The following is a 20948-nucleotide window of genomic DNA, read 5'->3' as shown; positions in this document are numbered from 1 at the left end:
AGAGCCATCATATGGTTGCTCTCCTCTAGGAATTTGTAGTGTTATTCGAAATAATTGTAGGATATAAGACAGTATATAATTCAATTTCAAATTGGACACAGCAAAGAGCCAAAATATTTGCAACAGAATAGGTATTTTGGGCATTGAAAATTCCAATACAAGCAGATTTTTAGATCTTCCTCCTTTCTTGTTGACCAAATAGCTGACTCAACAAAGAGAACTGTATGCAAATAAAAGTATAATTTGGGAGAAACCACTTGAATGGTGAGGGATGACAATTATCTCTTAGAATTAAGCGACAATAATATGGCTTCTTTTATCCATAACATTCATAATAGAGAATCATAAGCAAGGAGAGAAGTATCTCTCTCTTGGCACAGTTAAGAGTCGAAACATCCTCTAATCATATGCCAAATGTCAATGTGTTAAAGAAAAAAAAAGGTGATGTGGTAAAATAGAGCATTGAATAACGAAACAACTTTCTGGGTTGTGGTGGAAGAACTTCCACTTATTAACTATATCATCTTGGGTAAGTGACCTGGTCTTTCAGGCTCAACCTCCTCACGTGTAAAATGGGAATACCATGCGAGCATATGCACCGTTTGATTTCACAAGGTTGACAGAGATGAGCTGAGACCTGGAAAGTTGCTGTGGGAATGATAAAGCTGGAAACGAGTCTCACAGGGAGTCCCAATCCTGTGTTATTCATCCTTGCTGTCCTTGCGCCGTGGACGTGATCTGACACAGCACCAATGTTGAACAAATGTCCATCGCACCTAATGGAACTGAAGCTAGGTTTATGTACAAAATAAACAGAGCTGGAGAGGTGCCTCGCCACAGTGATGTTTGTACTAATTATGTGGCTCCCCTGGGCCTGGCTTTACCAGAGTACAGCCGGTCCTCCAAATGAGGACCTGCTGTTGGCTCAGCCCCGCCTTACTCTCCCAGGTACTCCTCAGCAGAGTGGAAGGGGCTGCCAATCTGCAGGCCTGGACTTCTCAAAGCCCCTTGGGACTCGAAGCTGGCATGTTGTGGGGGAACATCCTGAGCGGAGACCTTTAGCTAGGAGTGATGATTGGCAACCCCAGGACACACTGGAGACTCCTCAAAGGAGTTTTGAACTACAGGGAAAAACCAAAACAAAACAAAACAATGCTAACAATCACTCTCTCCAGAGAGCAGTTTTGACATATTGTGACTTGCTTCATGAGAGAAATACGTGGGCGGAAACCAGGGAAGGTGTCCTTGGAAGCTGCTGTGTAGAAGAGGTCAGGGGCAAGTCTGAACAAGTTGCTGGAGGAGGAGGCTGCTCGCTGACGTTTTCTCCCTTGTGGAAATAGCAGGATGATGGAAAACATGATATTGTGGCTGCTGTCCACATTTATCTAGAAGTATTTTTTCATTTACTCAGTTATAGTTATTGAAACAGTGGGACATCTAAAATTCCTCTCTTCAGAATCCCCTTTGCCAGGAAGGCCCTGAGGACCTTAGCTCCATTTGCACAAGCAGAATATGCATTTACCCATTAAGTATCAACATATGTTTGTTTGTTTGTTTGTTTGTTTGTTTGTTTGTTTGTTGGGTATGTCTGGGGGGAAGCTGGATGGTGGACTCTCCAGAGAGGGCCACCTTCATAACATCCACATAGCCCAACTTGACAAGTTCAGAAACTTGATATTTTTGATGTGTCAGAGTTAATTGTGGAGAGTGTGAATGATTTATAATGTCCACCAAAATACCTACCTGTGAATTTAAAGTAAAAGTCAAGTGGATCAGAACTTGATATGGGCCTTATCATAGTCTCTGCCTGTAAGAAAGCTTTGGGAAGCCAAATTTATATTCATAGGTATGTTTGGTGAGTGTGAAATGATGGAGAAGAGTAGGTCGTTTGATGAATGTAATGTTTAGTGGGATCAAACTATTACAGCATGATAAATCCATTGCCGCAAAAGAGGTACGTCTGCCAATAAGACCACATATTCAGATTGGCTGCATATGGCACCATCATCCTGGGGTAGAAGGTGCCAAGCAGCTAATCAGTGAACTTTTAAGTTACACAGGAAAAACGAAGACATCATGATTCTGCCCCGAGAAGAAAATTACTCTTTTTATTAAAGAGTACAATCTCTCCCTCTTTTTTTCATCACTACAATAACAGAGTACAGTACACAAAGGCAGAACAACATCATAAATAAGGCTGAATAGTGGTCACACAGAAGAGAGGCGGATGAACAAGGAACCCAACTCTTATCAGAAAGAGATATCAGAGGGGTGCCTGGATGGTGCAGTCAGTTAAGCCTTCGACTCTTGGTTTCGGCTCCGATTGTGATCTCAGGGTCATGAGATCAAACTTGGCATCAGGCTCTGCGCTCAGCGTGGAGTCTGCCTAAGACCTCTCTGCCCCTCCCCCCCCCACTCTCTCTCTCTCTCAAATAAATAAATAAATCTTTTTAAAAATTTTTTATTGTTATGTTAATCACCATATATTGCATCATTTGTTTGGGTGTAGTGTTCCATGATTCATTGTTTGTTCATAACACCCAGTGCTCTATGCAGAATGTGCCCTCTTTAATACCCATCACCAGGCTAACCCATCCCCCTACCCTCCCCCCTCTAGAAACCTCAGTTTGTTTTTCAGAGTCCATCATCTCTCCTGGTTCGTCTCCCCCTCTGACTTACTCCCCTTCATTCTTCCCCTCCTGCTATCTTCTTCTTTTTCTTTTTTCTTACAATATGTTGCGTTATTTGTTTCAGAGGTACAGATCTGTGATTCAACAGTCTTACATAATTCACAGCTCTCACCATAGCACATACCCTCCCCAATGTCTATCACCCAGCCACCCCATCCCTCCCACCCCCGACCACTCCAGCAACCCTCAGTTTGTTCCTGAGATTAAGAATTCCTCATATCAGTGAGGTCATATGATACATGTCTTTCTCTGATTGACTTATTTCACTCAGCATAACACCCTCCAGTTCTATCCACGTCGTGGCAAATGGCAAGATCTCATTCCTTTTGATGGCTGCATAATATTCCATTGTGTATATATACCACCTCTTCTTTATCCATTCATCTGTCGATGGACATCTTGGCTCTTTCCACAGTTTGGCTATTATGGACATTGCTGCTATAAACATTGGGGTGCACGTACCCCTTCGGGTCCCTACATTTGTATCTTTGGGGTAAATACCCAGTAGTGCAATTGCTGGATCGTATGGTAGCTCTATTTTCAACTGTTTGAGGAACCTCCATACTGTTTTCCAGAGGGGTTGCACCAGCTGGCATTCCCACCAACAGTGTAGGAGGGTTCCCCTTTCTCCACATCCCCGCCAACATCTGTCATTCCCTGACTTGTTGATTTTAGCCATTCTGACGGGTGTGAGGTGGTATCTCATTGAGGTTTTGATTTGGATTTCCCTGATGCCGAGCGATGTTGAGCACTTTTTCATGTGCCTGTTGGTCATTTGGATGTCTTCTTTGGAAAAATGTCTGTTCATGTCTTCTGCCCACTTCTTGATTGGATTATTTGTTCTTTGGGTGTTGAGTTTGATAAGTTCTTTATAGATTTTGGATATTAGCCCTTTATCTGATATGTCATTTGCAAATATTTTCTCCCATTCTGTCGGTTGTCTTTTGGTTTTGTGGACTGTTTCTTTTGCTATGCAAAAGCTTTTTATCTTGATGAAGTCCCAATAGTTCATTTTTGCCCTGGCTTCCCGTGCCTTTGGTGATGTTTCTAGGAAGAAGTTGCTGTGGCTGAGGTCGAAGAGGTTGCTACCTGTGTTCTCCTTTAGGATTTTGATGGACTCCTGTCTCACGTTTAGGTCTTTCAACCATTTGGAGTTTATTTTTGTGTGTGGTGTAAGGAAATGGTCCAGTTTCATTCTTCTGCATGTGGCTGTCCAATTTTCCCAACACCATTTGTTGAAGAGACCGTCTTTTTTCCATTGGACATTCTTTCCTGCTTTGTCAAAGATAAGTTGACCACAGAGTTGAGGGTCCATTTCTGGGCTCTCATTTCTGTTCCATTGATCTATGTGTCTGTTTTTCTGCCAGTACCATACGGTCTTGATGATGACAGCTTTGTAATAGAGCTGGAAGTCCGGAATTGTGATGCCGCCAGCTTTGCTTTTCTTTTTCAATATTCCTCTGGCTATTCGGGGTCTCTTCTGGTTCCATACAAATTTTAGGATTATTTGTTCCATTTCTTTGAAAAAAGTGGATGGTATTTTGATGGGGATTGCATTGAATGTGTAGATTGCTCTAGGTAGCATTGACATCGTCACAATGTTGGTTCTCCCAATCCATGAGCATGGAACGTTTTTCCATTTCTTTGTGTCTTCTTCAATTTCTTTCCTGAGTATTTTATAGTTTTCTGAGTACAGATCCTTTGCCTCTTTGGTTAAATTTATTCCTAGGTATCTTATGGTTTTGGGTGCAATTGTGAATGGGATCGACTCCTTGATTTGTCTCTCTTCTGTCTTGTTGTTGGTGTATAGGAATGCCACTGATTTCTGTGCATTGATTTTATAGCCTGCTACTTGACTGAATTCCTGTATGAGTTCTAGCAGTTTTGGGGTGGAGTCTTTTGGGTTTTCCACATACAGTATCATATCATCTGCAAAGAGTGAGAGTTTGACTTCCTCTTTGCCCCGATTTGGATGCCTTTGATTTCTTTTTGTTGTCTGATTGCTGTGGCTAGGACTTCTAATACTATGTTGAATAGCAGTGGTGAGAGTGGACATCCCTGCCGCGTTCCTGACCTTAGGGGAAAAGCTCTCAGCTTTTCCCCATTGAGAATGATATTCGCTGTAGGTTTTTCGTAGATGGCTTTTATGATATTGAGGTATGTACCCTCTATCCCTATACTCTGAAGAGTTTTGATCAAGAAAGGATGCTGTACTTTGTCAAATGCTTTTTCTGCATCTATTGAGAGGATCATATGATTCTTGTTCTTTCTTTTGTTAATGTATTATATCACGTTGATTGATTTGCGGATGTTGAACCAGCCTTGCAGCCCAGGGATAAATCCCACTTGGTCGTGGTGAATAATCCTTTTAATGTACTGTTGGATCCTATTGGCTAGTATTTTGGTGAGAATTTTTGCATCCATGTTCATCAAGGATATTGGTCTGTAATTCTCCTTTTTGATGGGATCTTTGGTTTTGGGATCAAGGTAATGGTGGCCTCATAAAATGAATTTGGTAGTTTTCCTTCCATTTCTATTTTTTGGAACAGTTTCAGGAGAATAGGTATTAATTCTTCTTTAAATGTCTGATAGAATTCCCCTGGGAAGCCATCTGGCCCTGGGCTTTTGTTTCTTGGGAGATTTTTGATGACTGCTTCAATTTCCTTAGTGGTTATAGGTCTGTTCAGGTTTTCTATTTCTTCCTGGTTCAGTTTTGGTAGTTGATACATCTCTAGGAATGCACCCATTTCTTCCAGGTTATCTAATTTGCTGGCATAGAGTTGTTCATAATATGTTCTTATAATTGTTTGTATTTCTTTGGTGTTGGTTGTGATCTCTCCTCTTTCATTCATGATTTTGTTGATTTGGGTCATTTCTCTTTTCTTTTTGATCAGTCTGGCCAGGGGTTTATCAATCTTGTTAATTCTTTCAAAGAACCAGCTCCTAGTTTCGTTGATCTGTTCTCCTGTTCTTTTGGTTTCTATTTCATTGATTTCTGCTCTGATCTTTATTATTTCTCTTCTCCTGCTGGGTTTAGGCTTTATTTGCTGTTCTTTTTCCAGCTCCTTTAGGTGTAGGGTTAGGTTGTGTATTTGAGACCTTTCTTGTTTCTTGAGAAAGGCTTGTATTGCTATATACTTTCCTCTCAGGACTGCCTTTGCTGTATCCCAAAGATTTTGGACAGTTGTGTTTTCATTTTCATTGGTTTCCATGAATTTTTTTAATTCTTCTTTAATTTCCTGGTTGACCCATTCATTCTTTAGTAGGATGCTCTTTAGCCTCCATGTATTTGAGTTCTTTCCGACTTTCCTCTTGTGATTGAGTTCTAGTTTCAAAGCATTGTGGTCTGAAACTATGCAGGGAATGATCCCAATCTTTTGGTACCGGTTGAGACCTGATTTGTGACCTAGGATGTGATCAATTCTAGAGAATGTTCCATGGGTACTAGAGAAGAATGTGTATTCCATTGCTTTGGGATGGAATGTTCTGAATATGTCTGTGAAGTCCATTTGGTCCAGTGTGTCATTTAAAGTCTTTATTTCCTTGTTGATCTTTTGCTTAGATGATCTGTCCATTTCAGTCAGGGGGGTGTTAAAGTCCCCCACTATTATTGTATTGTTGTCAATGTGTTTCTTTGCTTTTGTTATTAATTGCCTTATATAATTGGCTGCTCCCATGTTCGGGGCATAGATATTTACAATTGTTAGATCTTCTTGTTGGATAGACCCTTTAAGTAGGATATAGTGTCCTTCCTCATCTCTTATTACAGTCTTTGGTTTAAAATCTAGTTTGTCTGATATAAGGATTGCCACCCCAGCTTTCTTTTGGTGTCCATTAGCATGGTAAATGGTTTTCCACCCCCTCACTTTCAATCTGGAGGTGTCTTTGGGTCTAAAATGAGTCTCTTGCAGACAGCATATTGATGGGTCTTGTTTTTTAATCCAATCTGATAGCCTGTGTCTTTTGATTGGGGCATTGAGCCCATTTACATTCAGGGTAACTATTGAAAGGTATGAATTTAGTGCCATTGTATTGCCTGTAAGGTGACTGTTACTGTATGTTGTCTGTGTTCCTTTCTGATCTTTGCTGCTTTTAGGCTCTCTCTTTGCTTAGAGGACCCCTTTCAATATTTCTTGGAGGGCTGGTTTCGTGTTTGCAAATTCCTTTAGTTTTTGTTTGTCCTGGAAGCTTTTGATCTCTCCTTCTATTTTCAATGACAGCCTAGCTGGATATAGTATTCTTGGCTGCATATTTTTCTCGTTTAGTGCTCTGAAGATATCTTGCCAGTCCTTTCTGGCCTGCCAGGTCTCTGTGGATAGGTCTGTTGCCAATCTAATATTTTTACCATTGTAGGTTACATATCTCTTCTCCCGAGCTGCTTTCAGGATTTTCTCTTTGTCTCTGAGACTCGTAAGTTTTACTATTAGATGTTGGGGTATTGACCTATTATTATTGATTTTGAGAGGGGTTCTCTGTGCCTCCTGGATTTTGATGCCTGTTTCCTTCCTCACATTAGGGAAGTTCTCTGCTATTATTTGCTCCAATATACCTTCTGACCCCTCTCTCTTTCTTCTTCTTCTGGGATCCCAATTATTCTAATGTTGTTTCATCTTATTGTATCACTTATCTCTCGAACTCTGCCCTCGTGATCCTGTAGTTGTTTCTCCCTCTTTTTCTCAGCCTCTTTATTTTCCATCATTTGGTCTTCTATATCACTGATTCTCTCTTCTGCCTCATTTATCCTAGCAGTTAGTGCCCCCATTTTTTATTGCACCTCATCAATAGCCTTTTTGATTTCGACTTGGTTAGATTTTAATTCTTTTATTTCTCCAGAAAGCGTTTCTCTAATAACTTCCACGCTTTTTTCAAGCCCAGCTAGTATCTTTAAAGTCATGATTCTGAACTCTAGGTCCGACATCGTACTAATGTCCGTATTGAGTAGGTCCCTGGCTGACGGTACTACCTCTTGTTCTTTTTGCTGAGGTGATATTTTCGTCTTGTCATTTTGTCCAGAGGAGAATAGATGAATGAGAGAACAAAATGCTAACAGGTTTACAACGTCCCCAGCAAATATACTGTATACAAATCAGAAAAGACCTGAAACCAGGGGAAAAGAAAGGGAAAGAAAGAGAAAAAAAAAAGAAAAAAAAGATAAAAACAAAAACAGAACAATACAAAAAAGCAGAATGTGATCAAATATGATCAGGCTAGTGCATAGATCAGTGCCACACACTAGATTTTGGGCGTATTTTGGTCTGTTAGAAAAAAGTGCCTCCTAAAATTTTAAAGGAAGAAAGACATATATGTACAAAATAAGGGTTGATACAATGAAGGGATAGAAGATGACTGTAAAGATGAAAATTATAAAAGATTTTATAAAAGGACTTGATAAGATAAGAAGTTGTTTGAAAAAAGAAAGAAGATTTAAAAAAAAAAAGAAGAAAGGGAGAGAATGTGATCAGGCAGGAGACTAGAACAGAGCCATACACTAGTGATTTAGGGTATATTTTTATCTGTTAGAAGAAAGTGTATCTCAAAATTTTAAAGAGAGAACAACTTATATATATATGCCAAAAATAAGGGTAACTACTATGAAGGGATAAAATATGACTCTAAAAATGAAAAATAAAAAATGTTTTTTTTTTTTAAAAAAGAGATTGATAAGATGTTGGTTGAAAAAGGGAAAAAGAAAAAAAAAACAGTTAACAAAAATTAACTTTGATGAACTAATGAATCATGGTAAAAAAAAGCCATGAATTCTATGTGTAGTATTCCCCTAGCGCTGGAGTTCTCCCGTTCTCCTTGATCGGTAAACTTCGTCTTGGCTTGCTGGCTGTTCGTGCTGATCTTCTGGGGGAGGGGCCTGTTGCTGTGGTTTCCAAATGTCTTTGCCAGAGGCGGAATTGCCCCGCCCTTGTCGGTCCGGGCTAAGCAAGCTGCTCGGGTTTGATCTCAGGAGCTTTTGTTCCCTGCAAGCTCTCCTTACAGCCTTGGAGGACGAGGGCAAAAATGGTGGCCTCCCAATCTCCACCCGGAGGAGCTGAGAACTCGGGGCCCCGCTCCTCAGTGCGCCCCCAGAGAAAAGCAGTCACTCCCTTGTCCCTGGTCTCCGGCCGCTCTCCGTGCTCACCTGGCCTGTGACCTAGCGTTGCTATCTCTGGCACCCGACCCCGTGTGGAGTCTCCAAACCCAGCAGATCCCTGCGGTGCGCTCCCGCGCCGCTCCTCCCCGGGAAGGAAGGGGAGTCTCCCCGGATTTGCCGCTTGTTGAGTCCCTGCTGCAGGAGCAGTGGCCCGACTGGGCCGCGGATCACAGTTTATGGCAACCCCGAGCTGAGAGCCCGTGCCTCGGCTCCGTCTGCGCGGCCGGCTTCCCCGCTCTGATACCTGGGAGCTCTGCCGCACTCAGGCTCCCCCGGTCTTTCTGTGACCCCAAGGGTCCTGAGACCACACTGTCCCGGGAGGATTCCACCCCCTGCTTAGCCACTGCAGCGACGTCCCTCAGCGGAGCCAGCTTCTAATAGTTCCGATTTTGTGCTCCGCGGCTCTATCACTTGCCAGAAGCGCCGGCGGAGGCCTCTCCCCCGCCGTCTATCCTCCCGAATATCGCCTCGGATTCACTTCTCCGCACATCCTACCTTCCAGTAAGTGGTCGCTTCTCTGTTCAGAGAGTTGTTGCTACTCTCCTCTTTGATCTCCTGTTGAGTTCGTAGGTGTTCAGAATGCTTTGATCCCTATTCAGCTGAATTCCTGAGACCAGACGAAATCTAGGTCTCCTACTCCTCCGCCATCTTGCCACGCCCCATTATAAATAAATCTTTTAAAAAAGAATTTTAAAAAAAAGAAGGAAGAAGGAAAGAAGGAAGGGAGGGAGGGAGGGAGGGATGGGGGATATCAGAAAGCAGTGGAGCTACGTGGAGAAAAAAAGCCAGTCTCCAGAACTAAGTCCTGAGAAGCAGCCATTTTGCAGAACCTCAATAGAACGTCATGATAAATATGTACATTGAAAGTAAAATGAATAATTACATAAACAGAACTTGAGTTCTCTCCAGCCAATCTGATGAAAAAATGACAAGTTCCCATACGGGCAGTCACGAGACAAGAATCATGGAGCATGCACAGAAAATTAGACAAAAAAGGGCAATGTCACCCAAATCAAGGAACAGAACACCTACCAACAGTCTAAAGTTCCCATGTTTCCTTCTAGGCCCTAACCTCCCAGTGGTAACCACTCTCCTGACTTCCATCAACATGGATTAGTTCTGCTTGTTTTTATACTTTTTAGAAATGAAATATATACTCTTTGTGTCTGGCTCTGATTGCTCAACTTGCATTTGAGAGGTTCATCCTTATTTTTACGTTTCATCCTAGATCATTTTCATAGCTATATAGTATTCCACTATGTGACTCTATCACAATTTATTGAATTATTGATGGACATCTGAGTAATTTTCAATTTTTTCTATTTCAAGTACTGTTGTAATGAATATTCTAATACATGTCTTTTGATAAACATAATGTACACATTTCTACTGGGTATATACCTCAAAATGTACTTGCTTGGTCACGGGTAGGGCACATACTAAACCTGAGTAGTTAACTGCCAGTTTTCCAAAGTGGATGTACAAATTTATTCTCCCACAGGTATGGGAGAACTCCTATTCCTCCACATTCTCATCAGCGCTCTTTACTTTCCGTCTTTTTCCTCTTGACCATTTTGGGGGTAGGTAGTGGCATTCCATTGAGCTTTTTTTTTTTTAAATTTTTTATCATTATGTTAATCACCATATATTACATCATTAGTTTTTGATGTAGTGTTCCATGATTCATTGATTCCATTGAGCTTTTAATTTGCATTTAGGTGAGTACTAATGAACTTGGGCAATTTGTCATATGGTTATCATCCATTTACATATCCTCCTTTATGAGTCTTTGGCTCATTCTGCTATTGAGCTATCTTTTTCTTATTGATTATATATTCTGGATTGGTTTTTTTTTATCATATATATTAGATAAGTGTACATGAATATATATATTTAATATTTTATGCCACTCTGTGGGTTGCCATTTTGTTCACTTTGGTGAACAGAAGTTCTTAGTTTTAATATAGCCAAGATCATCACGTTTTTTCTTTTATGTTTCTTCTTTTGTATTTCCTACTTAGGAAAGCATTGCCTACTCCAAGATCAGAAAGATGTTTTCCTCTAAAAGCTTTATTGTTTTACTTTACAGTTTATTTCTCTGATCCATCTTGCTATGATCTGAGTTTGTGGTCCCCCAAAATTCCTATGTTGAAATCCTAACCCCTAAGGTGATGGAATTAGGAGATGGGGCATTTGGGACATGATTAGTTCATCAGGGAAGAGCCCTCAGAATGGGATTAGGATACAGAGACATCCCTCATCACCTTCCACCATGGGAAGACGGCAAAAAGATGCCATCTATGAATGAGAAAGCAGACCCTCACCAGACACCAAAGTTCACTGTATTTTTGTTTTAGCAGCCAAAACAGACTGAGAGACACCTGGAGTTGATTCTTGTGTGTAATATGAAGTAGAAGTCAATATACGTTTTTTCCCCATAGGGATATTCAGTTGCCCCAACATGATTTATTGAAAAGACCATTCTTTTCCCTACTGCCCTGTGTGTTCACTTTTGTCATAAATCATGCAATCATGTATGGGTCATGAGATCATGTACATATGTGTGGGTCTCTTCCATTGCACAGTTATCTGTTCTGTCTGTTCCAGCACTGCACAGTTTTGATTACCACTGCTTTATTACTTATTAATTTTTTTAAAGTTTATTTATTTACTGAAGTAATCTCAACACCCGATGTGTGGCTCAAAGTCACATGCTCCTCCAACTAAGCCACCCGAGAGCCCCAATTACCTTAGCTTTATAGTAATAGTTTCTGATATCTCATAATGTTAGTCCTTCATATTTGCTCTTCAAGCATGCCTTGGTTATTCTTGGCCTTTTGCATTTCCACATGAATTTTATTTTATTTATTTTTTTAGAGAGTGAAGGGGGCAGAGAGGGGCAGAGGGAGAGGGAGAGAGAGAATCTTAAAAGCAGTCTCCAAGCCCAGCATGGAGCACAAAGTGACCTGAGATCATGATCTGGGCTGAAATCAAGAGTGGGATGCTCCATATGAATTTTAAAATTGACTTATAAATTCCTGGGGGAAAAAAACCCACAGCTTGGGTTTTGGTTGCAAGGGCATAGAAGTATGCATTAATTTGGAAAGAACTTACATTTTTCAATATTGAATCATCCATTCCGTAACAATATATATACATCCATTTATTTGGCTCTCCTTCATTTTTTTCTCAATAATATTTTATAATTCTCAGCTAGAGGTCTTGCATATTTTTAATTAGATTTATTCCTAGGCATTTGAGTTTTGGGATGCTGTTGTAAATATTTTATGTTCTATTTGTTTATTGCCAGTATATACAAATATGACTCATGCCATAGTCAGCTTGGGCTGCTATAACAAAATACCATAAACTGGATGGATTACAGACAACATTTATATCTCATAGTTCTAGAGGCTGGGAAGTCCAAGATCAAGGTGCTGGCAAGTTTAGTGTCTGGGGAGGACCTTCTTCATTCATAGATAGTGGCTTTTCACCATGTTCAACATGATGGAAGGAAGGGGTGGGGGCTCTCTGGAACATCTTTTATAAGGGCACTAATCCTGTTCATGAAAGCTCTGTTCTCATGACCTAATCGCCTCCCAAATACCCCGTCTCTTAATATCATCACCTTGGGGGTCAGGATTTGAAAATACGAATTTTAGGGGCACCCGGCTGGCTCAGGTGGTTAAGCATCTGCCTTCAGCTCAGGTCATGATCCCAGGGTGCTGGGATCGAGTCCCACATCGGGCTCCTGGCTCAGCGGGGAGCCTGCTTCTCTCTCTGCCTCTGCCGCTCCCCCTGCTTGTGCTGTCTCTTTCTGTCTATATCTCTGTGTCTCAGATGAATAAATAAAAAAAAATCTTTAAAAAAATGAAAATACAAATTTTGGAGGGGACACAAACATTCAATCTATAGCAATTAACTTTAGTATTTTGACTATATCCAGTGTCCTTCCTATATTCTTTCATTAATTCTAAGAGTTTGTCTAGAGATTCTTTAGAAATTTCCTATGTGCATGATCTTATTGTCTGGAAATGACAGTTTATTTCTTCCTTTTCAATCTCCATGACTTCTCTTTCTCTAGTCTTTTGCATGAGCTAGACCTCCGGTTACAATGTTGAATAGAAGTGGTCACAGTGGCTATTGAGACTCAGTCCGAATATTCGAGGAATGCTTTTAATATTCTGCCCTTGAGAATGATGCTTGCTGTGGGTATTTTGTAGATCTTCTTTATCGCATTAAGGAAGTTCTAATCTTAGTTGGCTAAGAAGTTTTCGTCACAAATGAATATTGAATTTATCAAATGTTCTGCATTTGAAATGATCATGTGATTTTATTATTCCTTTTTCTGTGAATATGGTAAACTAAGTTTATGATTTTTGAATGTTAAACCATGCCTGCACACCTAGACTAAACTGCACTCAGTTTACTGTATCCCTGGATTTGATTTCCTAATACTTCGTTAAGAATTTTAAAATAATGTTTATGAGAAAGGTTTGCAATTTTTTTCTCAGAAAGTCAGAGTTTCAAAGTCAAATCTCTGCTGTTCTCATTTTTTTAAAAATCTGTGAAACTTTGATTTTGTTTCCACCGTCTTGAAGAATTATATAAGACAAGTGTTATTTTTCCTTAAGTGTTTGGAGGAATTCATTGATAAGCTCTCTAGGCCTGGGATTTTTCTTTGGGGAAAGGTTTTTAAATTATAGGTTCAAGTTTTTCATACATCAGGATTATTCATATTTTTGATTTCTTCTATCAGCTTTGGTAAGTTGTGTTTTTCAAATAATTTGTCCATTTCATCCAAATTTTCAAATTTATCTGCAGGGCTGTTTTTAGAATACCTTTATTGTGCAATCTATAGTGATACCCTCTTTCCTACTTCTATTGTTGCGAATTTGTGTTTCGTCTACTTTTTAAATATCAGTCTTGTTAGGGTTTTGTCAGTTTTGCTAATCTTTTGGAAGAACAAACTTTGAGTTTGTTGATTTTCTCTATTATATGTTTGATTTTTATTCCCTTGGTTTCAGCTTTTATCTTTATCATTTATTTCCTTAGGTTTGGTTGCTGCTCTTTGTTCTAGCTTTTTGATTGTTGATTTTTAGACTTTTTAGACCTTTATATATGCATTTAAAACTACATATTTCCTTTTAAGAATCATTTTACCTTTTTCCCATAAGTTTTGAAAGGTATTTTTAATTATTCAGTTTAAAATATTGTCTAGTTTTTTCTTTATCTTATGGATTATTTCAACTGTATCATTTAATTTTTAGACAGTTGGGTTTTTTCCTATTTTTATTTTTGACCTCTAGCTTAATTGCAGGGTGATCAGAGAAGAGATTCTTCTTTTTTTAGTTTAGCTCCTGGGTGGCTCAGTTGGTTAAGCCTCCAACTCTTGATTTTGGCTCAGGCCATGATCTCAGCGTCCTGGGATCAAGACCTGCATCAGGCTCCGAACTCAGTGGGGAGTCTGCTTGAGATTCTCTTTCTCCCTCTGCCCCTGCCCCCCACTCTCATGCTTTCTCGCTCAAATGAATAAATAAATCTTTAAAATAAAATAAAATGAATTCCAGTTAATTGACATAGTGTAATATTAGTTTCAGGAGTAGAATTTAGTGATTTATCACTTACATATAATACTCTGTGCTCATCACAAGTTCCCCCTTTAATACCCACACCCATTTAGCCAATCCCCCGCCCACCACCCTCCGTCAACCCTCAGTTTGTTCTCTATAGTTAAGAGTTTGTTTATGGTTTGCCTCTCTCTTTTTTCTTTCGCCTATGTTCATCTGTTTTTTTCTTAAATTCCCCCCTGTGAGTGAAATCATATGGTATTTGTCTTACTCTGGATGACTTATTTTGCTTAGCACAATACACTCCAGCTACATTCCTGTTGTTGCAAATACAAGATTTCATTCTTTTTGGGAGCATTGTGTATATATATATATATATATACCACCTCTTCTTTATCCTTTCATCAGCTGATGGACATTTGGGCTCTTTCCATAATTTGGCTCTTGTTGGTAATGCTGCTATAAACATTGGGGTGTGTGTATCCCCTTGAATCAATATTTTTGTATACTTTGGGTAACTACCTAGTAATGCAATTGCTGGATCATAGGGTAGTTCTATTTTTAACTTTTTGAGGAAACTCCACACTGTTTTCCACAGTGGCTGCACCAGTTTGCATTCCCACCAACAGTGCAAGACGGTTCCCCCTTCTCTACATCCTCACCAATATCTGTTGTTTCATGTGTTATTAATTTTAGCCATTCTGACCAAGTGTGAAGTGGTATCTCATTGTAGTTTTGATTTGTATTTCCCTGATGATGAGTGATGTTGAGCATCTTTCCATGTGTCTTGCCATCTGTTCATGTCTTCTGCCCATTTCTTAACTGGATTATTTGTTTTTTGGGTGTTGAGTTTGATAAATTCTCTATAGATTTTAGAAACTAACCCTTTATCAGATATGCCATTAGCAAATATCTTCTTCCATTCCAATGGTTGCCTTTTACTTTTGTTGATTGTTTCCTTAGCTGTGCAGAAGATTTTCATCTTAATGAAGTCCCAATAGTTCATTTTTACTTTTGTTTCCCTTACCTCTAGAGACGTATCTAGTAAGAAGTTGCTAGGGCCGATGTTGAAGAGGTTGCTGCCTGTGTTCTCCTCTAGGATTTTGATGGTTTCCTCTCTCGCATTTAGGTCTTTCATCTATTTTGAATTTATTTTTGTGTATGGTGTAAGAAAGTAGTCCAGTTTCATTCTTTTGCATGTTGCTGTCCAGTTTTTCCAACACCATTTGTTGGAGCGACTGTCTTTTTTCCATTGGATATTCTTTCCTGCTTTGTCAAAAATTAGTTGACCATGTAGTTGTGGGTCCATTTCTGGGTTTTCTATTCCATTCCGCTGATCTATGTGTCTGTTTTTGCACCAGAACCACACTGTCTCGATGACTATAGATTTGAAATTTAACCTGAAGTCTGGAATTGTGATGCCTCCAGTTTTGTCTTTCTTTTTTAAGATTGCTTTGGCTATTCAGGGTCTTTTGTGGTTCCATACAAATTTTAGGATTGTTTGTTTTAACTCTGTGAAAAATGCTGGTAATATTTTGATAGGGATTGCTTTAAATGTGGGGATTGCTTTGGGTAGCATAGACATTTTAGCAATATTTGTTTTTCCAATCCGTGAGCATGAAAGGTTTTTCTATTTCTTTGTGTCCACTTCTTTCTTTCTTTTCTGAGTGTTTTATAGTTTTCAGAGTATAGCTCTTTCACCTCTTTGGTTAGGTTTATTCTCAGGTATCTTATGGTTTTGGGTGTAATTGTAAATAGGATTGATTCCTTGATTTCTCCTGCTGCTTCATTATTGGTGTATAGAAATGCAACAGATTTCCGTACATTAACTTTGCATCCTGTGATTTTACTGAATTCATTTATCAGTTCTAGCAATTTTTTTGGTGGAGTCTTTCAGGTTTCCTACATAGAGTATCATGTTGTCTGCGAATAGTGAAAGTTTCACTTCTTCCTTGCCAATTTGGATGCCTTTCATTTCTTTTTGTTGTCTGATTGCTGAGGGTAGGACTTCCACTACTATGTTAAATAACAGTGGTGAGAGTGGCCATCTCTGTTTTGTTCCTGACCATGGAGGATAAGCCCTCAGTTTTTCCTCATTGAGGATGATAATTAGCTGTGGGTCTTTCGTATATGGCGTTTATGATGTTGGGACATGTTCCCTCTATCCCTACTTTGTTGAGGGTTTTTATCAAGAAAGGAAGCTACATCTTGTCAAATACTTTTTCTGCATCTATTGAGAGGATCATATAGTTCTTATCCTTTCTTTTATTAATGTGGTATATCATGTTGATTGATTTGTGAATACTGAAACCTCACTTGCAGCCTAGGAATAAATCCCAGTTGATCATGGTGAATGATTATTTTAGTGTACTGTTGGATTCAATTTGCTAGTATATTGTTGAGAATTTTTACATCCATATTCACCAGGGATATTGGCCCGTAATTTTCTTTTTTAGTGGGGTCTTTTTCTGGTTTTAGAATCAGGTTAATGCTGGTCTCATAGAATGAGTTTGGAAGTTTTCCTTCCATTTCTATTTTTTTGGAACAGTTTGAGAAGAGTAGGCATTAACTCTTCTTTAAATGTTTGGTAGAATTCCCATGGGAAGCCATCTGGTCCTGGATTTTTGTTTGTTGGGAGATTTCTGATTACTGATTCAATTTCTTTGCTGGTTATTGGTTTGTTCAAGTTTTCTATTTCTTCCAGTTTCAGTTTTGTTAGTTGATATGTTTCTTTTCTTTTTTTAAAGATTTTATTTATTTATTCATGAGAGACAGAGGAAGAGGGAGAAGCAGGCTCCCAAGGAGCAGAGAGCCCGATGCGGGACTCAATCCCAGGACCCTGGGATCATGACCTGAGTCGAAGGCAGGCGCTTAACCATCTGAGTCACCCAGGCACCCAGTTGATATGTTTCTAGGAATTTATCCCTTTCTTCCAGATTGCCCAAATTTGTTGGCATATAAGTTTTCATAATACTCTCTTATAATTATTTATATTCTGTGGATCATAAAGTGGTTATGATCTCTCCACTTTAGTTTATGATTTTATTTATTCAGGTCCTTTCTCTTTTGTTTTTGATAAGTCAGGCTAGGAGTTTATCAATTTTATTAATTCTTTCAAAGAACCAGCTCTTGGCTTCATTGATCTGTTCTACTGTTTTGTTGTTGTTGCTTCTATACCATTTATCTCTGCTCTAATCTTTATTATTTCCCCTTTTCTGCTGGCTTTAGGCTTCATTTGTTGTTCTTTGTCTAGCTCATTTAGGTGTAAGGTTAGGTCGCTTATTTAAGATTTTTCTTGCTTCTTGAGGTAGACCTGTATTGCTATATACTTCCCTCTTAGGACTGCTTTTGCTGCATCCCCAAGGTTAGACTATTGTGTTTTCATTATCATTTGTTTCCATTTATTTTTTTTATTTCTTATTTAATTTCCTGGTTGACCCTTTCATTCTTTAGTAGGGATGTTCTTAAACCTCCATGTATTCGTGGTCTTTCCAAATGTTTTCTTGTGTTTGACTTCAAGTTTCATAGTGTTGTAGTTGGAAAATATGCATGATATGACCTCAGTGTTTTTGCACTTGTTGAGGCCTGATTTGTGACCTAGTATGTGATTTATTCTGGAAAATGTCCCAGGTGCCCTTGAAAAGGATGTGTATTCTACTGCTTTAGGATGAAATGTTCTGAATATATCTGTTAAGTCCATCTGGTCCAGTATATCATTCAAAGCCATTGTTTCCTTGTTGATTTTCTGCTTAGATGATCTGTCCATTACTATAAGTGGGGTGTTAAATTCCCCTACTATTATTGTATTATTATCAATCAGTTCCTTTATGTTTGTTATGAATTGTTTTATATATTTGGGTCCTCCAAGTTGGAGCCATAAATATTTACAATTGTTAGATCCTTGTTGGATAGTCCCTTTTATTATGATATAGTGCCCTTCTTCATCGCTTGGTACAGTCTTTGGTTTAAAATCTAGTTTGTCTGGTATAAGAATGGCTACTCCGGCTTTCTTTAGACATCCGTTTACGTGATAGATGGTTCTCCATCCCCTCACTTTCAATCTGTAGGTGTCTTTAGGTCTAAAATGAGTCTCTTATAGCAGTATATAGTTGGGTCTTTGTTTGTTTGTTTGTTTGTTTGTTTTAATCCATTCTGACAAACTGTCTTTTGATTGGAGCATTTAGTCCATTTACATTCAGAGTAATTATTGATAAATATGAATTTAGTGCCATTTTATTACTTGTTTTGTCATTGTTTCTGAAGGTTTTCTCTGTTCCTTTCTAGTCTGTCACTTTTGGTTTTTCTTTCCCACTCCCGAAGAATCCCCTTTAATATTTCTTGCAGGGCTGGTTCGGTGTTTATGAACTCCTTTAGTTTCTGTCTAGGAAACTCTTTATCTCTCCTCTTCTGAATGATATCCTTGCTGGATAGAGTATTCTTGGCTGCATATTTTTCCCATTCAGCACACTGAATATATCCTGCCATTCCTTTCTGGCTTGCCAAGTTTCTGTGGAGAGATCTCCTATTTGTCTTCCCTTGTAAGTTTCTCTTGCTTCTTTTAGAACTTTTTGTTTTATCTCTATATTTTGCAAATTTAACTATGATATGTCTTGGTGTTGGCCTGCTTTTATGGATTTTGATGGGAGTTCTCTGTTCCTCCTGGATTTGGATATCTGTTTCCTTCCCCACATTAGGGTAGGTTTTAGCTATTATTTCCTCAAATAAACCTTCTGTCCCTTTTCCCTCTCTCCTTCTTCTGGGACTCTTATGATACCATTGTTATTATGCTTTCGGAGTCACTGAGTTCCCTAAGTCTACATTCATGATCTAATATTTTTCTTTCCCTTCTCTTTTCCGCTTCATTCTTTTCCATAATTTTATATTTTATATCACTTATTCGTTTCTCTGATTCTTCCATCCTTGTGGTCATTACATCCAATCAGTTTTGAATCTTGGTTATAGCATTTTTTGTTTTGGCCTGACTAGTTTTTAGGTCTTTTATCTCTGTGGTAAGGGATTCCCTGGTGTCTTCTATGCTTTTCTTAGCCAGCTAGTATCCTTATGATTGTTGCTTTGAATTCTGGATCAGGCATATTACTTATATCTGTTTCAACTAGATCCCTCATCATGACCTTTTCTTGTTTTCTTTTGGGATGAATTCCTCTGTCTTGGCATTTTGTCTAGGTCTCTGTCTTCTTCTGTGTGTTAGGAAAGTCTGTTATGTTTCTTGCTCCTGAGAGTAATAGCTTTATAAAGAGGTCATATATTGTCCAGGGCCTGGCACTTTAGGAAGTGTCTCTGGTGTGTGCTGTGTGCTGTCAGCTGCTGTGTTTTGGCTGCTCTATCCCTCAGGTCAGTCCTCTGCAGAGTTTCTCCTTGCCGGCAGTGGGGAGTGTTTGAGCATTAACGAGAGTGTGGAGAGTTTTAACTAGGTATGCTGTGGTCTGCTTGTTAAAAGAGACTTGCTGCTATTTCCACTACAGCTGAAGCTTTGCAGAACTCTATGGTCAGTAGTTGTGGTGTATGTGGGGGGAGGGGGGTGCGGATTAGTGCTGCTCTTCTCGGGGAGGAGCCCACTGCTCTGGTTCTAAGGCCCGCTTGCCCAAGAAAAGCAGCACCTGCAGAGTGCAGGGGATTGGGGCTTATTGTAAGCAGTTTAGGCCTCTACTGTTGGTGCTGTGCTGTTTACTGAAGTTAGTTCATGCTGAGGGGTGGGGGAGAGAAATGACCCCAGCCACCTCCCTTGTCACCAGAGAGCAGAGTTTGCCCCCAGTGCTGTCCGAGAAGCCCTTCCAGAAGAGCAAATAACCTCCCCTCATGTGTCACAAGCAGCCTTCAGATCCTTGCCTTCACTCTGTCTGTATTCAGGCCATCTGCCCACTGGCAGTGCAGTGTACCTTTGTTCTACCCCAGGCAGGCAGGCAGGCTGAGTTTGTTGGTATTTTTCTTTTTAAGATTTATTTATTTATTTTAGAAAGAGAGAGAGTGTGCAAGCTCAAGTGGGGGGAGGGGTAGAGGGAGTGGTAGAGGAGAAGCAGGCTCCATGCTGAGTGCAGAGCCAGATGCAGGGCTCAACCTCATGAGCCTGAGCTCATGACCCAGCTGAAACCAAGAGTTAGGTGCTCAACTGACTGAGCCACCCAGGCACCCCCACCAACCGGCTGAATTTAAAACTCCAATCTTTAGGGACCTGGCATGGCACAGACTTGTGCTGGTCCTGTAGGGGAGGGTCTTGATGCACTGGGACTGATGCAGGTTTGTTCCAGAAGGACAGTTGCACACAAGCACGGGGCATGGTGTTTGGAGTAAGGCACAGCAAATAGCCAGCATCTAGATTGGCCACTCTCAGCAGGGGTGTCTGCACCTATGCTAAGGGGTGGGGAAATATAATGGCACCTGCCAATTCTTTTGTCCTCAGAGAGGCAATGCCACCTCTCCCAGATGTGCTCCAAGAAGGGGGGACTGTCTCTCCCAGTTTGTTCCAGGGGATCCTCAGATCATGCCATCTGCTCCCGGGCTATGTGCTTTCCTTCTCCACGGGAGCAC

Source organism: Zalophus californianus, chromosome 9, assembly GCF_009762305.2.
Source record: "Zalophus californianus isolate mZalCal1 chromosome 9, mZalCal1.pri.v2, whole genome shotgun sequence".
NCBI lineage: Eukaryota > Metazoa > Chordata > Mammalia > Carnivora > Otariidae > Zalophus > Zalophus californianus.
This window is presented reverse-complemented; position numbering follows the sequence as displayed.